The sequence below is a fragment of the Calonectris borealis genome, chromosome 10, assembly GCF_964195595.1.
Source record: "Calonectris borealis chromosome 10, bCalBor7.hap1.2, whole genome shotgun sequence".
Classification (NCBI taxonomy): domain Eukaryota; kingdom Metazoa; phylum Chordata; class Aves; order Procellariiformes; family Procellariidae; genus Calonectris; species Calonectris borealis.
The window spans coordinates 20,816,933-20,840,569 of record NC_134321.1 but is presented as its reverse complement, the minus strand read 5'-3'; the positions used below and the strand labels follow the sequence as shown (position 1 = coordinate 20,840,569).

The window sequence follows — 23,637 nt, the reverse complement described above, 5'->3', positions numbered from 1 at the left end:
CTTGTGTTGAGGAATTTTTAGATGCAGAATTACCCCAGGAAACAGAATGTTAATTTTTTATGCCTCCTTTGAATGAGCTGAAGCAATAAACTTTATTCCAGGCAAGCCCCAGGTTTTTAAAAACACGAAGAAAACTAACAAGCAACTTGCTAATGCAAAACGTTCCTGCAGTCCAAATGCAAACAGCACTCATTCAGAGAATGAAGCAATTGAGAGGAACTGAACCCCAGGAAGCATACTGTATCTTTCACGCTTTCTTGTGCAGAGCATAATAAACACAAAGCACTCTGCAGGTGCTGATGGCCATGAAGACTCTAACCTTCAACACGCACTGTGGGTGTGGACAATTATTCAGAGAGGTCTGCAAGAAAATGAAGGAAGGGACTGTGCGGTTCCTATATACAAACAAACAAACCTCTAGCCACTAACCCCAGGAACTGACTTCTTTAACTGCATCTTCACTATGGCAGGTCTTAACAATTTTCCCCATGCCTTGTCATTCCCCGGTAACTACTTGCAAAACTCTAGCACTGACACATGCTGCACCTGGTGTTACAGCCCACAAATCAAAACACATTACCCTCAATAAAAAAAAAAAAAACACCTCATTGTTTAAAGAAAACACACATCCAGCCAAATTAGGAGAGTATTTGCCATATTCCCACTTCATCCCCCTTGCACTAATTGTATTTCATGTACTGCAAAAAGCTAAGGAAATTGAGCTCCTTATCTATAAAAACTACTGTACTTCTTTCCTCAAAGATTTGTCTCCAACAACAACCAAACGTCACATGAGTGAAAGTCTGAATGATATTGCACTCGTGATTCTGTTTCTATGCAGGCTAAACCTCTCTTTTCTGTTTTGCATGACTCCACAAGCTTTTTTGAGATTTAAGAACTAATCCTATTTCACCAAAACATTTTTGTTTGCCTCAGATCCAGTTCCCCCCCCCCCCATTTATTGGCAGTGGAAGTTTGGATTCTTTTTCAGTTACCAGGCAGAGGAATATGGGGGAATACATTTACATTTTTAAAAAACTTTTAGAGAATAAGTAAAGGATGCTGGTTATAGCTCTTATGAGAATTTCAGGTCTTTAAATCTGTCTCGTAGGTGTCCTGTTTTGGAGATGACTTACTTCCAAAAATGTGGCACATTAAAGGGTTATTTCAAATGCTTATAAAACTAGAAGCGTATTAGCATTTACTAGAGCTAACAGGACTGTTGTTTCAGCAGACACTACCCACCACACAGTTGTGTCAGTAATTTTTTCTGACAGCTACCGTTTTCACTGTTTGACTATGAGGTTTGTGAAAATTACACAATCCTTGCTACGCTGCCCTCATGGCAATGCAGTTGCCCCATTATCTTAGTTTGTTATTACCTTCCAATGTAGGGGTGATCATATGGGCATGTTACCAAAACATTTTGTGGATTATCTGATAGAGAGAGCTGGTGTTCGTTCCTCCTCTCTGGGAGGCTTAGAGGTGTTTGGAAAACATTTACTGGAGAAAATTCTAATGCAATCTTCTAGATAAGTAATTTATCCCTTGCTGTTCTTTTTGTGAGAGTTCAAATTTGAAAAAAAAAAAAAAAATCCTTTTTCTTTTGGTTATTGGTAAAACATACCTGCAGGGGCTGAATGTACCAGCAAAGCTCTGGTCTTACTCTTCCTGTGCATCACTGGGAGACAAAGTTAATTGGATAGCTGGATAAAAAAAACATGATAGACAATTTTGATCATCTACAATAGTCAGTGGATTTTAAGTAGTGTTGAGAATTCACAGCAAAACTTTCTCTATTTAATTCAAACTATTTCTCCTTTCTTTCATATTTGGAGACCTTGAGCAGATCCAAAGATGAATCATTGTTAGAGTTCCAGCTACATTACAAGACTGTGGCAATCAGTGATGCCACTTCAGTGATTTACAGAGGCGATTCTTCTCCAGAAGAAATGGAGAGAGGAAAAGTGCTGCAATGAGCTCACTGCTCAGCAGATTTTAATGGAAGGAAAAGAAAGAAAAGCCAACTCTGAGCCAGGAATATGCCCGGATGAATATGCAAATAAGAAATTTGTGGGCAGACATTTTCTCTGGATTTTTTGACAAATAATATTTGGCCTGTGAAAAGCCTGCCTAACAGCTACGTTAGGCAGGGCTGCGGGAGAGCTAGGAGATCAAAGCAGAGAGACTTTGCATTTAAAACCAGGAATGATGATTAACAGATACACAGAAGTCTTCAGAGCAAATGACAGGAAATGCCACTGAGCAGCATAGTCACTGCTGTACATGAGGCACGACCAACAGCTTTAGATTGCACCTTTTCTTACCCTCTACACTGGTGTCTCCCTGCCTGAAATTTAATTTCAGCAACTCTTCATTAAGTATTTCTTCCAAAGTTAAACAATTTTAATCCCAGTCTGCAACAGCAGAATTTCTAACAACTACAGCAAAACAAACAAAAAAAGCTTTTAGACTACTTATTAGATAAAAGCACATATGTTGCTTTTACTACACACATCATATAATAGCACATACAGCTACTGTAATAATCAGATGGTGGGAAATGGCCTGGATGAAGAAATAGCTACATTTATTTTAGATGAAAGCCACTAGCACAGAGCGTGGTTCTACTCTATTCTGAATTATGTATGTGTGCATTTCTTGATGAGCCTAAAAATAATACATGCTTTAGATTTCTAATCCATTTTGAGAAATTAGAATATGAACAAACGAATATAGACATCTTAAATTTTCCTACTTTCAGTACTTAGGGAGGGGATTTTCCGTATCACTTATCATGCAGTCATTCTGGAAGTAAACGGACTGAGTTTTCTTGAGAAGTCAGTCAAACTGCAGTCATTTGAAAACCTTAGTAAAGAGCACATCATTCCTCCAAACGACATTCAGTTAGCAGAGGAACATCTTGCAGAAGTCAATGGGATCAGTAATAATACAGCCAGCAAGCTGCAGCAAAAATTAAGTGTGTCTTGGGGATAGCTGGGGAGTGCAGAAGTAGGAGAAAGAGGTCATGACTAAAACTCATTATTATTTGAAGTCATATTTGACCAAGAGGCTAAGCTGGAAAAAATGTGAGAGCAAAAGTTTCAGAATATAAAGCATCTCATTTTGAAATCAAAGTGAAATATTTCTTTTTGGACAATTTAATGTTTCATCTTAAAATATTTTTACAATGTTAAGTTGTCATTTCAAAAATCACCTAATTTTGCAAAACATTAGTTTTAATTGAGCTGCCAAATATTTTAGGCTGAAAAGCAAAGCCTTATAGATTGTTTTGCCAACAATTCTGTAATTGCTGTTTCAGTTCAATTCTGGTTTTGTTTCTTGCAAAATACTTGGTTCAGCCACTAAGAATAGGAAAGCAAACAAAATTTACCAACTTTAGCTCAGCAATAATTCATAGTGATTTTAGTCCAGCGTGGAATGCGAGTGTGCTCCTCGTAGTGGGGTAAAATCATCAGTTAAGATTCTTACGATATAGGTGCCCATATGATTAACATACAAACACCACCATTAGTTGGTACCTATGCTGGCAGGCATAGCTAAGAGGTATCTTTCAGGACTCAGGTGTGTTCACCTTCTCTAAGCCAAATATAAAACTTCAGCAGGGATAAATAAGGCAAAGGACTTTCATTTTTAAGTACTGCTGTTCCTAAATGCTGATGGTACTGAAAGGGCAAAATAGCGAGACTTCGCAGCTTCCTCTGGGAAAATCTGGGCAATTGATTCCCTGTCTTTGATGCCATCATCAGGAAACTGCCTCTAGGCTTTTACCTAGGCATACAGATAAAGCATGGGCCAAGGAAATAGTTAAGAAAGAGACAGAAAAATAACCAAAATTGCAATAAGTTTGCTTTGTATAGCGACTTCTGAGGTCTTCTTTTACAGTCTCCTCCCTTCCTCAACAATTGGCATTTGTACTTTGACTCCTTTGTGCATAATTTGGAATGTTGAAAATAATGAATATTTCAGCAAGGATAAAAGGTTATGCAGCTTGAAGTCTATTACTTACTTACAGAAGAGGTATACCCCAGAGGGCAGTTGTTACACAAACACGCCTCCTAACCCAGAAGTGGAAGAACCACTTCCAAGGATAAGAAAGCAGCTCAGTCATTATTCATTTTTATTACAGTGGTACCCAGGCACTGCATAAATATTATTTCTGTCTCAGTAGTCTCTTGCTGAGCTAACCAACAGGATGCCAATTAGTGATCACTTTCTAATCTTATTTTTAGTTCTCTGCTTTAAACACCTTTTTACTGGTAAACTGACCGAGGTCTCTTTGCCCACTTGAATGGTCCAAACAACATTCAGCTGAAGCTGAAGCAGCAGCCTGATTGTGAATAGATAAACAGATAGGTACAAATAAAATAATGATGCCTTATTAGTAAGCTGTTGAGCTGTCAGCTTGTTTTTCTCTCCTTCCTGGGGAGTCGATATCAAAGACAGAAAAATATTCAATTCTGAGGTCAATTCCAATAGAATATTTTCTGAAATACGTTCAAGCCTCATTTCCTACAACCAGTTGTAAAGATACATTGTCCAATTAAACTTAAGATAAATATTAATTAAGATAAATAACTTAAAACCATTTATAAAAGTAACACCTGAGGAACTGGGAAACAGACAGGCCTGCTATAAACTTCTTTTGTGAATTAGTGGGAAATTCAGCCTTTGTACCACTTTACACCAGCTTAATTTATATTAATTCTTAAAGGCAGTCAGTATAAGCATACTAAAAACAAAAGAAAGCCATTAGGGAAAAATAAGTTTTTAAAAATTTTAAACATTATTTTATGCAGCCAAGGCACTCTGCTAATTTCAATTCGTAAGAGCTAGATGATATTTATTCTTACTGGTAACACTTTTGTAAGAAAAATATGAAAACCCAAAACAAGTACAAAAACCAGGAATCTAGGTACACATACATGAATGTATGTGTCCACATATGCAAAGAATAAATATGCATTATATTTCTATAGCATCTAGGCCAGATCAAATTTTTAATTATCATGCTGTATATGTAAATGTCACATATTAGCAAGATGCAATGGAGAGACACAAAACAATCTCATACAATACAAAATATTTAAATGTCGAGAAAATGGAATGTATCTCTAATTTTCACAGTCACTTCTACTATGTTTCTGTGTGCTATTCAGTAGTCAGGTATGAAATGACATCTTTCAGAGAAATACTTAGCACACTGCCCCTAAAACAAACAAAAGAAAACATTCCTTTTGTCCCCCAGGATACAGAAAACAGAAAGATTGTTTGCTCTGGGTGGTAATTAAATGACACTGAGGACAGCATGTGTGTGTTTATGTACATGCACACATTCACCATCTACTCTGAGTTGTAATTAAATGATGTTGTGTTTGTACGCACACACACTTATCTTTGCCAAAGCAAAGAGCACAGAAAAACAGATCAAACAGTACTGAAAAAACAGCTAAGAGAGACAGAATGCATCATGTTTTAGGCTTTCCTAAATCTTTCATGTATGAAATGTTAGTAATTAATACATGGTAACTCTTCAAAAAGCACAGCCCTGACCTGGCAACTGTAATTCGTAACACTTTTGACTTGTTTGAATACATTCATAAAAGTTTATCTTCTCTGCTCATACAAGTAATTATTCTTCTCATTCACACCATTTACTTTAAAACTTGGCATTTCTAAATTTCACCATGATGCTGTGAAACATTTTGAATCATTGACATAGGGTCAACAATGCGATTAAAGCAGTACTAAACAAAACTAAGGTTACAGTCTTTGCTAAAAGTCATTGACAGATTTATAACAATCTCTAAAGCTATGTTAAGTTTTTACTGGTTGCACTTCTGAGCCAGTTATACTTACTCAGCAGAAAATGAATTTTATAGTTAACACACACAATCAAGTGACTCCATGGAGAATTCCTGTGTCTATGTTCAAAAGCATTTATTTAGACAGCAATGAAATGTCTCTATTATTACATTTTATAAATGTTTATAGCTCATCTTTCAAAACAGCTAAATAAAAAGGAATTTAACTGAAAATCAAAGGTACTTAATGCACACTGAAAAGCAGAAATTGAAAGGAATGTTTGTTTTTTGTAAGACCTGTTAAGGAAAGAGAAACAGGCTGTCCATTTGAATGGACTCAGAGATTAGATTACCATTAGAACTAAGATATATGGACAATTTTTTTATTTATTCAACAGCTTAGAATTGTATTCAGCTTTAACTGCTGTGTTTCTGCCCTACTATTCTTGAATAACTGTTTTCTTCTCTGCTCCTACATGGGAACTACATGGGTCACATCATCAGTAGAGTAGGCAAAAGAAGAAAACATACTGATGTTTCCTTAAAGACATTTGAAATTAAAATGTGTTTTTGACAGACACTACTAATGTCTCTGCTTAGCAGTATTACTGCCCTTGGTAACAGTGCTTATTTTCAGATGAGTATTTTGCCTATTGTATATTTTATGCACTAATTATCTGTAGATAACATTTATTCATGTTACTTTTAATTTCTCTAATGTAATAACATGGCTGTAGATTTTTAATTTATGCTGCACATTCACCTTCTGTTGGCCCATTGATGGCTATGTGAGAAAGTTCATAAACTATCAGATTAGCAAAACACTGTTACTGAAATAAACCACTGAATTATCGGAAATGCAAAAGCAAATAAACAGTGAGGAAATATCCCCAGAGTGAGCATGCCCACCTGATTCAAATGCAGTTACGAATTTGCCTTTATCTGCATTTTGCCTACAGTCTACAGAACACTATAGAAATGGAAAACCACACCTGAAGTAAGTCTAGACACGCAGACAGGATAGTGGGTGCAATACACAGATTTCAGGTCTGTTTGCCATTTTCCCCGCAGAGGACTCTTATGCAGTTGCCCATCTTGAGTTCCACAGGAAAAAAAAACAACATACAAAACCTGCAGATAAACCACTACCACTCTCTGCTTCTCTGCGAGTTTTTTGTGGAGTTTTAGGCACAATGGCCAGTGAAGGTTTTGCCTCATCAGCTGCCTCTTCCTCTTATTCTCCTCAGAACTTACTCACGTTAACGATTCAATAAAAACATTTTCAAAAGTTTTTCAACATCCATGGCCTTATTTTTATTTTTATCCAATACTTGAAGTAATTGGGCTAACTTCTGTCTGAGTTGAGATTAAAAAAAAACTTTTTCACCCATCTTACACCACAGACTTTCTCTTGGTCAAGGCATTTCCTTCGCTTGTCCTGGCCTGTTGCCTGAGGTGACAACACTGTCAGGTCCTGTGGTCTATTCAAATTTCTAAATGCTAATTTTCTTCCAGTTTCCAGTACTGCAAGACAGGGGAAGTAAAGCTGGATTCTGAGAAAAGCGGTCACTAAACACACTCTTTCACACCTGAGAGTCTAACTTCACACTCGGTCAAGGATTTCCCTGCATGCTCTTTTGAAAGAGCCCTGAGAATAGAATTCATTTCTTATGCTTCCATCCACTTCACACAGTCATTAGACCTGAAACTTTTCAGTGACAACACACACAGTACGCTGAACTCTGCTGTCTGTAGAGAGACATCTCATATTTGCAGCGCAAGAGTACAGGAAATTCAGCCACACTGTCCTAAATAACTAGTTCAGACGGCATCCCCTTCACTCTTGAGGCTGCCCAGAGAATAGAGATTAGAGAATATCCTAATCTGGGACTGCCTAATTTTATAACTTTACTGTTCCTTAAAAGGTCTTTTGCATATGTCAAATATTTTTTTAAATTAGCCTATCAGCAAAGGTGAATCTTCTTAAGTTTAAGTCTACAATTAGAATTATTGTTTGGAGGATTTATTCTAACCCCAGTTTCTACTCACCATAACTACATTGGTATTCAATATAACATAGCTGATAAGAATGCCTTATTCATGGTGCTTTGACATTAAGTTTGAGCTTATCTAACAGAACCTGGATTTAACTCCTAGAGGAAAGAGCTCTTTACAAAAAAAAAAAAGTACAGAAAAATGCTGAATACTACTACTTGACTTCTGTAATCTGTTCTAGTAAAATAGCACCACAGAGCATATCCAGGCTTAAACTTAATACGTACTTTCTTAATTTTCAGCCACTTCTCTCAATTTCATTAAATGATTCTGTGTCTGTAAACCTGCTGGCAACTGGATACTCCACTGTATATGCACTTCCTGCCGCAGTGAGTGTAAATGCTATTTTACACTCTCAATTGAACATTAAAAGGGCAATTGTTACACACTAGGAGTTTCATGCATCTGTATTAGTGCTGACTACTGTAGCAGAGAACTGGCTTCCAAAGCAGCCCCAGAATTATCTTGTAGACATTATTACCAAGAAATTGAAAAAACCCTAATCGAGACACTCCTTCCAAAAATGATGAAGTAGGCAAAAGAAAAATTGGGGGTTTGTTTCTTTTTAAAAGTAACATTTGGGGCATTTTTTATTTTTTTTCTGCACAATTATGAAGGCATTTATTTTTTTTAAAAGGAGAGTCAAAAAAAAGAAACAAAAGGTCATTTTTGCAGTATTATCTGACGCCAGGAACCACAACTTGTAAGGAAATGATCAAATATCATAGAGATCATGCACAGAAAAACTTGTGCCAGAAACAGAAAATTAAATTAATTAATTTAATAATCTGCCTGTATCATCACAGCTAAATACTTCTCTATGAAAAGCATAGCCCTTTGGTGCCTCACTTGCTACAGAATTATAGCACCATCCTCACTGAAACTGGTGTCTTCTAAGATCAAATGTTCAGCCTGGAGCCTTCCTTACTATTTATAGTTGGGCAAGGTTTCACAAATATTTATAGATAGGAAGCACTTCACAGAAGTTCCTTGTAATTACTAGTTATACATATATGGAAAGTTATTTGTCCCTCAGAAAGCTGAGATATTATTACGTATATTAATAAGTATCCTTTGAAATATATTTTTAATGGATGTTGTGTTTAAATATAAGCCTTTACCTTATAATGATCTCAAACAGCTATTCATAAAAATAGCAAAAAATGTTTTGTTATTTCTATGAATACAGCAAAGATTACCACAGCTGGACTAATTTGCAAAGAACTTAAATTCCTACCAATCCTCAAGGTGCTAAAAAGCATCTTGGATAACAGACTGAAAAAAAAGAGAAAAACCCCCACAACTTTAAAATATTCTGAGTTTCTCAGAACACTGTTATCATACCTTTGAAAGTTCACGATCCTGCTGCGTAAGAATGTGAAAAGTGAATATGAAAAGATAGCATCAATCCCATCCTGTTAAAGCATGAGACTATCACAGACACACAGCAGCTGATACATGAACATAGCTGAAGGAAACCTGCCTTCCACCTTCAGGAAGAATTTGGAATGAGAATGTAAATTGCTCTGAGATGACAGATACATTTCTTTCTCCCTTATTACAATCTTACTCTCATATTCCTATGCATATGCTTCTACATGCAGTTTCATAGTCACTTCTCTGTCATCTCAAACAGCAAGGAAGCATCTAGGAAAAAGCCACAGTACTGCATTGGGGGGGAGATGGGGACTTACAACCAAGCATCCAGGTCATCACTGCCTCTGCAAGTTGATTACTCAACTACCACTAATCTGCTGCACAATACAATTTGATTTCAATTTCCGAAGGAGGTGGAGGAAGGGAGAGAGGAGAATGTATCCAGCTGATGAAGCCCTGCTTAGCTTAAAATCTGCTGAAAGCTCTCTGCAGAGAAATGCACAGAAGGGACTGCAAAGGAAATAATGACTGTTCACGTTTCCCCAGTACTTTTTCCTTTATTTAGTTAACAAAAATATTCATGATCATTTTGTTCAACCTTACTGACAATATCCTCTAACACATACCAAAATCCTATCTCAGAAAAATTGATTTTTCTCCTAATAGGAATAGAAAGTGACTCAGTTTCTTGGATTTTTTCTCTTAATCAAAAACTGTAAGATTTTGGTAATTAAAATTAGTAATGGTACTTGATATATAGCTTAAAAATATTTTTTGTTCTCCTGGAGGCAAGATTTAAATGCTTCTGGCACCATCATTGGACTAAATAATTAAAGAATTTATTTGCCACGCTACCTTAACAAAACAGCTCCTGGACATTTCATTAAAAATGCTGAACTTATTTCCAGTGTTTTGAAGAGGAAGCTTGAAGACGACTTGTATTTTGCAAAACTGGTTTGCTTCATTACATGTACATTTCAGCATTAGATCATCAAACACTTTGTCAGTTTACGTCCAATCTAATCTGTCATTTCCACAGCAATATCCAATTGGAAGTTATTCAGTCTGCATATTTCACGAAGTCCAGCTCCAGTTTCCTATCTATCAATCTGCTTAATTACATCACATAGTATAACTTCATTAATTTTAACAGAAGTTACGTGTCATTCTACAGACTGATTTTTGTATTTTGATCCTGTTTCTAATAGATATTTTGATCCTTGCTACAGAAACTGCCATTCACACAGTACGAGGAGCAAAACAGATAAACCTCATTTTGTATAACTTAAAGTACCAAATGCAGCACACGAAGTAAGAGAACATTATGACATTAACCATGATTCTGTTAACCAAGGTAACAGTTGACCTTTTGAATCAGATCAAAACGGCACTTCTTCAAAGCTGTATGTGCTCTAATCAAATATAATGTAAAGCAACAAGGGACTTTCACTCAAATATTTATGGAGGGGTGTTTTTAATATACAATTGAAATATTTCAACTTTATTACACTGGGGAGATTTACATGAGCTTACTATGAATTTATAGACTTGATCTAGTTTAAATTATGAAACTCCTTTATAACTTCCTATGTAAAGATCCAGATTAGAATTTCTTTAATCAGCTCAAATGTATAACATTTGAATTAACCATTCTTACAGTGTGCTTTTCCTGATAGGGACTTAATGCACACACATAAAATAGGTATATAGATGTGCTTGACAGAAAAACAGTGAAGTAAACAAAGCAAAGGCAGTGTGCTCTAGCACTGTGATTGATAGGCAATTAGCACTAGGTATGACTTGGGCAGTACAGACTTCTTTTTAAAGAGTCCCAGTACTTCAAAGACTGTTTTTGAAAGTGGTCTTCTAGATCCACTTGCCACATATATGTCCTCCAAATCACCATGGTAATTCTGTTTCATTAAAACATCAGAACATTTTTTGGTCAAAACTTCGCTTTATCAAAAGTCCACCTACTCACTACTTACCTACTTCACCCAGATTTGCATTGGAAAGGGGGAAAAAAGAAAAAGTATCCTAGTTGTGAAGGTGACTCTCATAACTAATATACTGAAATGCATTTGGGGGATCCTGGGTCTGATTAATTTTGAGTGATCTGAGATGTAAAAGCTATGCTGTCAATCAAAGCAGGGACTTGGGGCAGGTTTCTCAAAAGCCAAGTCTGCACCTCAGAATCCCTGACAAGGGAGTGACACATTGAAGTTTCCATCCCAATGGAAATGTAAGTTTTATAACCTTCATACTCCTACAAATGAAAAAATTGTCTGGTTAGCTGTATATGTCCATGTTATAAAAAAGCAAGATGCATTATATTTTCATTATTTTAGGCTGATCGAGACACACTTTTTAAGTATCGCCTTCTGATCGATCCAGCCAGCCATCACAACCACCGGTAACATTACATGGAGCTTTTTGAGACAAGATGACTAAAAATAGCTGTCAATAGTTAGGATCCCTGTAGAATAGTTTCAAAAGTGACTAATACTTTGAAAAATTGAAATGGTTAACTAGATTTCCTTTTAATAAAATAGGTGCTAAATATTTTCTGAGAAAATAAGCCTTCGTAAGACATCTTATGTCGGTAATTCAAAAATTGAGAGCCAAAATGGTCTTCACACATATTCGTATTGAAAACTCCTTGACAGAGTGCTTCACTGATGTCATGAGGAAAATCCTCGTTGTATTAGTTTTACTAAGAAATTGGAAATTCACTTTAATAGATAACACAGATCATACTGTTAACAAAGGCAGCGGTTATCATTAAGTCTGACCAATTTGCAAATAACAAAAGAACACAGTTTTTGGAAAATCAGAACACAATTACTCTCTAATACTTTAACGTCCAATAGTTCTCCAATTTCAGGGCACAATGTCTGAAATTTCATAGAAAATATTATGCCACAAAAGCTTACAGCACACCATTTTTCTGTGAAGAAAACCATCCTTCTCTCCAGGTCTGTCTGCGTAGATGCAGACCCTAATTCAACAAAGCACTTAAGCCTGATGTTTAATGCTTTATTTCAGCAGAATTCAAATGCACATATAAGTGCTTTGTTGAACAAGGAGGGATTTAGGCATATGCTTAAGTACTTCACTGAACTGGGACCATGCTACTATTTATAGAAAGCTTTTTGTTCCGGTTTTATTGTTCAACACTTACAGTCATCCTATGGCTTTTCCTTCTGTATACCTTCCCCTCACACAGCAAAGCATTTAGGCCTACAATTTTTTTCCAGGAGTCATAGGTTTAAAATCAGAATGGATATCATAAACTCCACCAATCTCATATTTATTTCACCATAATTACACAGAAATATGATAAAAAAAAATTGGGCTGAATCATAGGAAAGTTATGAAGCCAGAAGTCATATATAATGACAGGTTGAAAAAGCTTTTCCCCCCCGCACTGAAGAAAGCATTCACATAGGAACTAAACACTAATGTATGCACCCGTAAGTGTCCATTTCAACTTCTCCAAGTGTCTTTCAGCATGCAATACTCTGTTCCACAGATAGAGAAATTCAGGCAGGGTCATGTCTGAAGCAGAATTTTATTCAACTTGAAAAGACATCAGTGTCATACACTCATTGCGGCTGCAGAGAGGCAGCCTGCTAAAAGGTACTGAGTGGTCGTGTGAGAAGATAAAAATACTTCCAAATGACTTCCAGTTCAACACCACTACCTCTGTATTTTCTTTTAGAAAGACATCTCCCTCCATTGCAGAGGGATCTGAACCTATCAGCTCATCTTTCAGTGTTAATGAACATATTTTCACAAATTTTTGATTTGATTAATGAATCTCTTCACAGATACTGATATGATAACAAAAATTCCACATCTCCCTAAAAATCTTTAAATATTATGTCTGCTTTATTAACAATACCAATGATCCACTGTTGTTCTGTTATAGATTTTATGCCCCCTACAAATATATATACAGGGCTTCTATTTTTTATATTTATACACAGATTATCCAAAGACAGTGCTGTGCTTCTGGGATGCTTGAAAATCTGGTTGGATAAAACTCATAGGTTTAACTGACATCGCTCATTTAAAAGAGTAAAAGGCATGTTTCCATCCAAAGCAGTATCAAACATAAGACTCTTTAGGAATTCAAATGGTTTAAGGAGAAAGGATTCATCTAGATATTTTTTGAGAATGGAAAGAGGTAATATGAAAGAGGAGAGGCAGACAGTAAGAGACGAAGAAAGAGAAGGAATGATGAAAACAGCCAGCTCCTCAGTGGTGCGTAACAGCGAAGGCTGCAGCACCAGACATGCCTGTGCGCTGATGGAGGGAGGCTGGGAGGGAAGGCAGGGCACTGCTGCTGTTCCGTTTGATGCGGAGCCCATGCTGCACAGCAGTAATAGCTACTGCATAGCCCACCTCCCACTTCCCTTCCCAAGGAAATCCACCACTGAGCTTTTGCTATGGAAAGCTGGCAGAGAGAAACTCACTTTGCCCGATTCTTCCTGCGCTCAGGGGAACAGGATCTTACACAGCTCTGCAAATACTTGTACATAAACAGGATCAAAGAACACTCCATCATCTGTTTCTCCTGTAAGTTATGACTTTCAACTCTGGCTACCTAGATGCATTGGAAGGGGCAAAATTATCCCCCAAAAGCACATTATTTCATCAGAGTGCCCTAACAACATAACCCAAAGCCACTAAAATCAATGAGAGAAACTTTTTCATCATTTTCAGGAGGTACTGAATCAGACTCCAATAATCTTCAGTTGAATTATTAATGGTAACTTGTAAGCCTTTTATACCATTATCATGGGAAGATCTCTATTAGTCACAAATTTAGAGTGCAATTTTCAAAAACATCCAACTTATAGATGCACAAATCCCACTGACAAGCCAACAGGACTTAAAATTCCATTTGGCTTTCATTCCTCCCCTTTTTAAAAATCCTGCCCTTAATACATTAAATATTTCTACTGCGTTATCTATAACTTATTTGACAATCAGGCCATAAATGTTACTTGGAAATGGTCTTTTGACAAGGACACAACACTTAGTGCTAAGTTTACAAATGTGATACTCTCTCCTTAGAGCAGGATGAAATTTTAACTGAAAGGGTATTCTGTTCTAGGCAGGTTCTTCTACTTGAAACGCACTGGTTCTCAGAACGGTGCCTGCAAGAACACCACCAAAAAAACTGATGCTTTCACATAGAGAAGAGACTTGGCTGTTTGTGTATACGTAGAACCTACCACATTATTTAAGTAAGTGGCTTTAATACTCTGTTTGAATAACATTAGAAATATCTTGCAGATACAAACAGTGCTTTGCTTACAACAGTATTTTCTATCCAAAATTCTCAGTAGCTTTACAAGTAGTGATGAATTAACCCTTGAAACAGGCAGGTTAGGTGCATACTGTAGCAGTTTAATTATTAATCTGATACAAAAGCCCAGCAAAGGCCTGCAACTTGTATGAAGGCAGAAAACGTCCCCTAACAAAGCAAGTAAAAATACACAGCCTTAGTTCCCCCATCCCATGCCCTCGCATACATGCATTGTTTTAATCTTTTCATACTGCTCCCTTGAGGAGGAAACATGTTATATTACCAAGGTGGAGCTGTGCTAATAAGATAAAGGTATGAACATGGAAGACATTACTAACACTGCAGTTGTATTTTATTCTGATTAATAGGAAAGCATTAGCTGAGATTTTAAGGCCAGCAATACATTTCAAGTAAGCGTTATCACAAGTCAAGAGAATTCACTAGCATACTGAAAGGAAGATGTGAAAGAAGCACAAAAAAAGAAGTAGAATTCAGGGCAGCAACTTCAGCAAACTCAGCCAAATGATTTGTAACATCTCTTGAAGAGATGATCAAGGAGTTCAGGAAAACCGATAGTTATCAACAAAGCCTGTATAAAATAGTGCAACAGATTATCTCAGTGCAGAGGGAATACAGGAAGCGTTGTAAGAGACTATTACTGTTACATCCAGAGTCTTTAAAGGCTTTGACTATCAGAAGAGATTGTACAAAGGTGAAACAAGAGCATTTAACAAAGAACAAGTAGAAAAGAACGGCACAAACGTCTTGGGTATGATCCAGATGAGCCAACACACAAAAGGATCAACAACTAATGAGGGACATAAAAAGGCAATAGAAAAAGGATCTATAAATACAGCAGAAGTAAGCGGGAGACAAAAGAGGTTCTAGGATTTAATGGGAAAGGAGAGAAAATAACAGATGGCTAAGAGAAAGCTGAAGTATTCAGTACCTCCTTCATATTCTTTTAATGTCTCCATTTAAAGAATAATGAAAAGCAAAAAAATTTCTAAAGTGATTTTTACCAAGACTACAGGACTACAGGCCTGAAGAAAAAAAGAATAGGCTAAAAAATATCGAAAGAAGCCAGACATACTCAGTTTGATAGAGAATTATGAAGTTCACTGCAGAGTACTTAAGGAATTACCTAAAGCCATCCCCAAACATTAGCTATTATATTCAATAATGCACAAAGGAAGGGTAGAGTTCCCAAAGGACTGTGGAGAGGCAAAAATAGTATGCAACTTCCAAAGGAAAAGCAACTCTGACTCAAGAAACTGCAAACCAATCCACCTCCCTTTTATACCCAGGAAGATGCTGGAACAAGTTAAATCATCACATAAGCACCTGAAGGATTAAGTGCCTGAAAATAATCAAAACGTCAAACCAATGAAATTTCCTTTTTGATATGGTAAATGGCCTACCAAAGAAGGAAAAAGCAGTAATAGGCAATTTATACTGGCTACAGTAAGGCTTTCAGTAACTGTCCAACATGGTATTTGCATAGGACAGTAAGGACTGATACGAAATCACAGCTTAGTAGGGGACTGACTGCATCTTAGTGGGTGCAAAGTTTCATAAAAAACAAAGAAACCAACCATCACACAAATTAAAAGTACTAAAATTCACTGTCAATGGAATGCAATTTCACGTGGCACACTGCAAGAATACATCTCACAGCTGGCTGTATACATTAACAAATTCCAGTAGAAAAAATGTTTGTGAAGTAAGCAGGTAGGGTTCATATCACCTTCAATCCACAAGTGGACAAGATCAAAATTAAAAATAAAACTTAATATATTGAAGAACTTGTCGAAAAGTAAACTGCAAGCAGAGCAAGTGCAAAACTAGAAATCAAGTAAAAATACAAAATAGAGATAAGCTGAGTTCTGCTGGAAGGGATCTGGAAGCCACTGTAGACTGTAAGTAACAAATAGTATAATGGTATTTTTAAAAAAGGTGTATGTCATGCCAGGATGTATAACAGGAGTGCCACACATAAAGTAACCCTTCCATTTTTCTCTACTCTCCAGAAGCTTGCAAAACCAAGAGTCAAAAAAAGGAAGGAAAAAAAAAAATATCACAAGAAAATTCACAGTAAATGCAACTCTGTCTTGTCATCTTATTTACCTAGGGAGCAATAAATGTTAGCAGTGCCAAGAAAAAATACGGAGGGAACACTGTTGGGTCACTCAAAAAGCAACATAATACTGTATCTTCTGGAGGAAACAAACCTATTAACACCAACCCTCACACACCATAATGGCATTTTCTTTTCCTATTGCTCTCAAATTTTTAGCACTTGACACAGAGTCAGCAGGGCTACAGTTTATTACACATTAATTTTTCGGAGTATTTAACCTTTCAAGAAGAATCATTCTTTATGTTCCAGAATGATTCCTGTGTCATTTGCATGTTTAACCAAAAATGGGCCTATTTTTTGTCAGGGCTTTTGGACATTCGGTACTTACTGTAATTAAGAACCCAATAACATGGAGTAGATCTTTTCCAGATAAAATTTTGACATTTTTTCTTCATGTAATTACTTTCTACTACTTATAGGCGAAAACTCATGCCAGTCTTCTATTTTTAGTCCACAAAAACTGATTTAAAGCTAGTAAAATACTTCACACATCGGAAAAATCCTGGTGAACATATAGATTTTGTAGAATAAAGTAATGCATTAAAACTGCATTTGAACTTAAGACTACAACTTCAATGCAGCAAAGCAGTTGTATATACACCTAATATTGCCACTAATTAGTTTTTTGGCGTAGGTTTATTCTCAAAACTACTAATTTGCTTTTACTGTGACTATAGGCCAGCACCTAAAAATGCATAGATCAATTTCCTCAGATAGCAAAGAATAAAAATCTTCATTTGTTTGGAATAAACTGAATTTACCTTAAGCTTCAGCAATTGCTATCACCAGAACTGCTAAGAAATCTGATTATAGCAAAGAACATTTTTCTGCTCTTGATTATCATAAATCTCCTCATTTAATACTCCTGCTTAAAAACATTTAGACATGCCTATTAGAATATTTTCTAGGAACCCATCAACCTATTGGGAGTGTCCAATTTTGGTTGCAGAGAACATTCCCTGAAAACAAACCTCCTATTATTTCAATCCTCTTAAACATTATTAGCCTGTTTAAATAATAACAATATTACAAAAAGGTTTAAAATACCAAGAAAATACCTGCATCACAAAAACTGAAATGCTAGACAGTCTAATATATGGGCCTGTTTTGTATGTTCTGCTGACTGCAATCACACCTTCCATGATGGAAGATTTCCCGTTAGTGGGAATAACTTCCACTAATGAAGAACCACTATTCAATAAGCAGGATAGAATATATATGATCAGCAAATACATTCAAGGTGACACTGTGACTTTTGCACAGTAAAGCTATCCAGAGGCTCGGAAAGTATCTGCTGCTCATAATGAGGTATCAAAAGGAATATGCTAGGTGTTAGCCTCACTGTTAACCACCAAGAAAAAGCTCCTATTCATCAGAAAACTCCTGTATCCTAAAGCATTTTAAGAAGAGATGCATGTAATATGGAGTGGATATCAGCAGCTGCAATATTTTTAAGCAATCTTCGTCTCTGCTGGATGATTTTCTATTAGACATACTTTTTATAAAGTTCAATATTATTTTAGGCATATTAATAAATAAATTAGGCTAAAGATAATTCCCCAAACACTATGGAATTAATGACTTGTTAATCTTAGAAATATAAATGCTCAATAGAAACAGCTTCAGTATTCTGGGCTTCATACCGCACAAAGTTTTTCAGAACTTGAAACGCACATCCAAGGTCAAACTGCTGCGAAGCTTGGTGGGTGTGAGAAGAAAACATGATTCAGTCTTGCAGCTCCAAATCCTGTCCCTTCAACAATTAAAATCAATCATTCCTTGATGAATTTGCAAACCAATGTGATGGTTTCCATATATACATACAATATATACATAATCAGACTGCTACATGCAGGCAGGACAAAATACCTCCTTCACAAGAAGCACCAATGAAAGAAATTAGTTTTGGTTCTGAAAAACCCCACGCTATTACTTTTTAAAGGCGTTCCGCTATACAATGAATAAATTCATTGTGCAAACAAAGATTCTTGTACTATGACAACTGTACTACCTAGTACACAACATCACTGTTGCTGCTCTTTCACGTTCAGAAATTGCACCACAACGTTGCCTTCACGAGTATTTGGCAATCTAAATATGGCAACTTCTGGAAGCTGAGCAGCTCTTGGGATGTATGGCCTTAAAATAGGAGCGATGGGAAGACTGTAAAATCTGTGAGCAATGTGAGGCCTTTAGATCAGAGGAGAGAAATAGCTGAAAGCAGATAAATAAGCTTCCACAAGAGAATTGCTATTGAGGCTATGAGGGCACTGACCTGAGCATTCAGACTGAAGAAACTCAGGCTCTTCAGAAATGATGTCTTTTTCTGCACACTTAAAGGTCTGCAATGAACCCTCCAAAATACACTTCCTATTGTACGTGTTAAATATGTAGCCACTTCTGCCTCCAAGAAACATTTAAAGCCTTTTTGGTTTACATTCCAGTGGGGGGGGGCGCCCCTGCAGCACACCAGCTATTTTATTTATATGTTACAAAATATTCAAGAATTCTGAACGTAAGGTTCAAAATATGTGAAAACAAGGCCTTTTACATAATGACCTTTAGATACAAGTCCATGCTGACGTGTACGGGGTGACCCAGGAAAATGCCAGTTAACACATCACTTAGGATATGCTGTATTAGATCAAATAAATGTGAAAGAGTTGGTCACACCTATAAAATGGAAGTCTGAAATATTTCACTACTAAATAACTCCATTTATGGAAGATGAAACTTTTTTCAGAGTAGGCTTTGGTAAAAAATAAGCCTTTCTGATTTAACTGATAATTCTGTAGCATGAATATACTGAGACGAACATGTATCTCGGCCACTATGACACGCATTACTGTCACATCTGTTACCCTCTTACACGTAAATACTATTTTCCTTTCTGAAAGATTTTAGATTTTTTTCTTTTCAGCTAGTTAAAACTATTTTAGCCTTCTGCATTTGCCACTTCTATTCTTAAAATAAAGAGTCTGCATTTATACTTATCTTTATTTATGTTACTCTTTATATGTTTTTTCTTTCAAAGGACAACTTATGTTCCACTTTGAACTTTGTGAATTGCAAACATCTATTGCACAGTATACATTATATGTAAAGCTTTGATTTTAAGCAGAATTCTTACATATATCTGACACGCACATTCCAATGGTAAGCTTCATCGGAAGTTTGAACTTCGTTCAAATGTTTATTTTAAAATATTTCAGCAGCCACACAATTTTGTTCAAGCGTAAACATTCTTCCTGTTCCAAATTATCTCTTCCACTACCATCTCGCAGCAGACTGTCACTAAAACATCACTTAAGTCTTGTATAATTACTCTCTTTTTTCCTCATGGTCAACACAGATTATTTTTGCCCAACTGCATTCATCATCCTGCACCTATTCTGAAGTTACAATGCAAGTTTGAGGGTATTTTGAGTATCAGAATTTTCTTTTTAACCTCACTTGCTATACTTTAAACTGCCTATTTTAAGCTTTGGACAAATAATCAGAATATGCAGGTTTTGTTGATGTAGATAAACTCTAAGTTAGCACCTAGAGGTTTATCTATATTCAGACAAATAGTCCTATTTTCTAGTCACATCACTGAAGTTACTGTGGTAAGTGATCTGCAGCGCTTTATTCTTAGCTAACAAAGGATAAGGAACCAGATGCACCAGGTTTGACTCAGCTATCTATAGGTAGCTAGTGCTACCTACAGGTGCCCTATTGTGTCTGATAAATGACACGGGACATAGAGGAGACTCGCAGCCCTCTGAAACGGTGCGAAAGGCCAGGAGGCGTACTCTGAGGCATCTCAAATTACATCAAATGCCTATTTGAGGAAAACCAAACCAAACTCACTGGCTACTATAATGGTCCATTCGCTCTCCCCATTGCACTCCTCCAAAATGAATCTTATTGAGGTGACAGCATTACAGGACACCATATAAGTATAGCCATTATCTCCCCATGGAACTTGTCAAAACCATTAAAAATTTACTTAGCATAATCAGGAAATAGGCAATTGAATGGTTAAAAGATATGGTTTGGATAGAGAGACATGCCAGAAATTTGGATCAATATCACATTCAATAGCCTCGATAATCAAGAGGTTGTGGTCCTGGATTTATAGCATGCGAGCAAAGGACAATACTGGTAATGATATCAAATACAAATTAAAGGTAACATAATACCCTGCATTCATTCCACTAAATGTTAAAGTGAAAATGTTAATACTGACGCTAACCTGAACATTTAATACATGTTCTTTTGCTTTAGGACGAACTTATAGCAATGCTCACTTTGAAAATGGAGGTCAACATTAGATCGTAAAAGTCATTAAAGAGAAAACTGAACTAGTTTATTAGCAAGATACACAGACATAGACAAGCAACCGCTTCTTCACAAAAAAAGTCATGAAAACGCTGAATTCTGTTTGAATCACCACAAGAAAATTAGTCACGTGTAGATGAGTGGACAAGATCAGAAATGAAGTGCTACTTGCGAACACGACCGTATGCATGCAGTCCCACTCAGTTTCAAAGAACTACTTACGTAACTAAGGCTTTGCAGTATCTACCAGCAAGATACCAGTATTCTTTGAAAGATTTCTTTTTACTGTTTGGGAGTTGAGTTACAGCAGTGTCAACTTTCACACTGTTTATAAACTTACATTTTAGTTTATTTCAGCAGCAGTGAAGCCCTACTCTACACCATTGCTTTCAGCTTGCCTATCTTCCCAGCACCTTATCTTGGTATCCATGCTTCTCACTTTACCATCTCACTTTAAATATCACTTTACCACAAAATACGCTTTAAATAAAAAGAAAGTAAAGAAAGTATTAGCACAGGATTAGGTTGTGTTGGTGTAATGTGATAAAATAACACAACAATAAGAAGGAAAAAAAAAAAAAGCAGAAATGATCAGCAAGAAATACACAGGAAGAAGTAAACTTTTTGACAGTTTAATTAAGTAAAGGAGATGTTTCCTCCACCTACAATACAACAGGCCTTTCAAAGATACACAACGGAAGACAGTACTCCTTCTTCCACATTTCTAGTAGAGTCTCTAGTCAAAATTTTAGAAAAATAATCCATTATGTTCAGGGACGATAGGAAAGCACACCTTGACGACATCCGTGCAAAGGTGATGGCCACGGGGACTACAGCAGACACCTGAGCCGGGATCCAGGGGTGGTTCACTCTGTGACCTCGGGAAAGTTACCTCCCGCCGCAGTTTTTCTCGGGCTGGGAGGTGCTCTAACACTTCACTGCAGTACTGCGAGGCTTTGAAAACTACTGCTTGTAAAACATATTTAAATCCCCCAGTGGAAAAAAAGAAAAAAGCCCCATCCCCGCCGTACCAGAGCTCAGTTGAAGGCGCAGGAGCTGGGCGAGTTCCCCCGCCCGTGGACACGGCGGCGACAGCGCTCCCGAGGGGCTTCTCCTTCCCTCAGCTCATCATCTCGCACAACCCAGCCGAAGGAGCGGGGCTGAGGGGCATAAACCTCCTTCTAACGCTCTCAGGTATTGCTAAGAAGAGCGTCACCTTCTGAAACTTGGCGCCCCAGAGCCCGTCCCGGGGGTTGCTCAGGCTCCCGCCATTCGCAGCCCCTCGCCGGGCGGTGATCGCCCGGGGACCGCTGTGCCTCGGGCGGGCCAGCGCTGGGCTGCACTGCCGCCACCCAGCTCCCAGCCCCTCGGCTTCCCGAGCAGGGCAGGGGAGAGCGCGGTCACCTTCGCCCGCCGCCTCCTGCGCGCTCCTATTCCTGTCACTGAAGAAACCGCTGGGCTTGAAACGGACGGTGTGAGGTGGTTTTACCCCGCGGCAGCCACACAGCCCTCCCGTCCCGCAGAGCGAGCCCGCGGCAGAGCCGCCTCCATTCACTGCCCGAAAACATCCTCCAGCTGCATCCCGCTGACCCCAGCACCCCTGCGGGCAAGCTTGGCCCCGGCGGGCTCCCGCCACCGCCGCCCCAGGCAGCGCTCCCTCGCCGTCCCCCGCGCCTCAAGGTCACCTCAGCGCGGAGCAGCCCCCGGGGGTCGCCGCTCCCCACAGCCCCCCTCCCCGCACCGGCGGAGCCGGGCCGTGCCGGGCTCCCGCTCCTACCTGAGTCGGCGAACGGAGCCGAGCGGAGCGGAGCCGCCGGGAGCGCGGAGGCGGCCGCTGTCCCCTCAGCGGCGGCGCCCGGGGAGTCGGGCCGCGCACGGCGCCTCCCTCCTGCGCCGGGCCGCTGCGCTGCGGTGGGCGGCGGCGGCGCTCCGTCAGACTTAGCGGGGCCGCGGAGAGCGGGGAAGCCCTGGGTGGAGGGGCGGGCAGCGCCTCTCCCCTCCCCGCTGAGGTGCCGGCCCCAGCGGAGCCTCGCCTCCCCCGGCAGGGCTGGGGCTCCCCTCAGCGGGGAGAGGCCGGCGCCGCGCCCAGCTCCGCCGGGGCTACAGGGGGCGCGCAGCGGCGGCGCCCCCACCTCCGCCCCTCGGCCCTGGCTTCCCGCCCGGAGCACCCCTCAGGGCCGAGAGCCCCGCGGAGGCGAGCTGGGGCCGCTAGAGGGGTTAGAGGGCCGGAGAAGGGGCGTCCTGAGGGGGCGTGGGGACACCCCCCTCAGTTTTATACTGTTCAAGTTACTACGTTAAAATTTGCCTCTCACACCGCGGGCGCTCGCAAGATGTCGGGGCATTGGCGGGAACGCGCGGAGGCGCCGTGCAGGTGAGGGCAGCTCTGACCCCGCCTCAGGGAGAGGGGGTTTAATCGCGTCTGTCAATAGAAAAGGTTTACCACCACCACCCTTTTTAAAATTTTTTTCTTAATACTCACAGTTTTCAGTCAGAATTCTCCAAAAATCGCAAGGGGAAGGCCTGACCTTGATTCTGAGAGATGAAGAGTCCCGCCCTGGGACACAGGACCTGTGGAAAAATGTATGTATATTTTCACTTTA

At 38.7% G+C, this 23,637-nt stretch overlaps 1 protein-coding gene across 1 annotated transcript in view; it reads right to left on the bottom strand.

The window, feature by feature from the left end:
• ATP2B2 (ATPase plasma membrane Ca2+ transporting 2) overlaps nt 1-22,927 on the bottom strand; it is a 436,864-nt gene extending 413,937 nt beyond the window's left edge. Inside the window, exon 1 of the mRNA XM_075159342.1 lies at nt 22,815-22,927. The gene's annotated coding sequence lies outside the window, so the exon portion shown is untranslated. The remainder of the gene's footprint in view (nt 1-22,814) is intronic.
• Between the last annotated feature and the right edge of the window lie 710 nt (nt 22,928-23,637).